General features: G+C 52.1%; 1 protein-coding gene across 3 annotated transcripts in view; it reads right to left on the reverse strand.

The window, feature by feature from the left end:
• The window catches only part of UBE2T (ubiquitin conjugating enzyme E2 T), a 14517-nt gene that overhangs the window by 3535 nt on the left and 9355 nt on the right, over positions 1–1627 (reverse strand). The window lies entirely within an intron of this gene.

Consider the following 1627-nt stretch of genomic DNA (forward strand, 5'->3'; position numbering starts at 1 on the left):
GCACCTCCCCGCCTCCCGCCCGCGCGGGTCGCGATTGGCCGGCGGGACACGAGCGCGGCCGCCCATTGGCCCGCGCCCCAAGCCGCGCCGCTTAAGTAGGAGCGCGCGGTGCCGTGCGTTCATCTCGAGCGCCCACGGCTCCGGCCGAGGAACCCCGTTCGCGGTGCAGGTACACTTAGCATTATTAAACGAGATACATTGCATTTGCATATAACTTCTTTTGATTCTCAGTTCATCGCAGAGGAGTTGAGTCACAGGCAAGGTTTCCCTTTACAGTGACCTAATGTTTTGCAACATTTTTTTAATGAAAAATTTCAAGCATACAGAAAAGTTTGAAAGCCTAATAATTGTGCATGTTCCCTTTCTTATGAGTAACATTTAGTTAATTTTGTTCAGAGCTAAGACCCTGGGGGGTATATGTATTAAATGAATTTGTAACCAAATTCACTGTGAATGTGAAAATGTCCAACTTGCTGCCTTAGGAGTTTAGTACTATGCTCCAGAGGGTCTTTTTGTAGCATGGGGTGGAGGGGGAGCGAGGAGTGTCGTGGACAAACAAGACATCCATTCTGTCTCTTACGAATTTAAGATCCATGAAAAGGGTAGGGGAGGAGGAGGGAGAACGAAGGGAATGTGATATTTATCGTAAGCTGATATACGCCAGGGATAGCACTGGCTTTCTTTGCATATATTATCTTATTTCATCCACATGGATACCTTGTAAAGCATTATAATTCCCGTTTTACAAATAAGGAAACAGGTCGGAGAAGTCAAGAAACGTGTCTTGGGATGTGAATTCATTTGAAAGCAAAGCTTATACTCTTTCTACAATTGGATGCAAACTTTCCAGGATCTGTCCCGGGCGTAGAGTAGAAGTGTCATGTTTGGAGTATTTATGCAAACTCTGTAATACTGTATGTGTACGCATGCTCCTTTTCCCCATGCGCATTGACCTACTGTGGTTACTACCTGCTAATGTAGTATATGTTATAATGTTTATAAAACTCTACCTTTAGAACCAGGCACTTTATATCGTTTTCCTCAATAAAAAATAGAGATAATTACTGCCCCTTTTTCACCTCAAAGGACTGATGTGATAATTATGCAAAGAGTGGTTGGTAGTCACAGCAAAAATAAACTACGACTCCCAAAATTCCCGAAGAGGCTGCCGCGAGTCCTGGACTCAGTTCCAGCTTTAGGGCAAAGGTGACCCCGCTGAGTCCCGCCGCGAAGTAGGCGAAGTAGGGAGCGGCGGGTCCTCGCCCCTTTCCTGATGCATCCAGGGATTTGTAGTTCCCAGAAGGCCGGGGGCCGCCCCCGGGGCCGGTCTCCGACTACAACTCCCGTGACGCCCCGGGGCGCGGCGCGCCTGCGTACTGACGCCGAGGGAGTGCGCGGGCGGTGCTGGCGGCGGAGGAGTAAAGATGGCAGCGCGGGCGTCTCCGCCTTCTGCTCCCGGCTGACGCGCTCTCTGGGAGGCGGCGGCGGCGGCACCCCGAAGAGCAGCGACCTAGAGGCGGCATTGCGGCCGCGGCTGCCGAGCCCGAGCGATGGCCGAGCTGGGACACCTGGGCGGGAAACGAGCCGAGTCGGCGCGCGCGCGGCGGGCGGAGCAGCTGCGGCGCTG

This window comes from Pteropus vampyrus, unplaced genomic scaffold, assembly GCF_000151845.1.
Source record: "Pteropus vampyrus isolate Shadow unplaced genomic scaffold, Pvam_2.0 Scaffold131, whole genome shotgun sequence".
In the NCBI taxonomy this organism is placed as follows: Eukaryota; Metazoa; Chordata; class Mammalia; order Chiroptera; family Pteropodidae; genus Pteropus; species Pteropus vampyrus.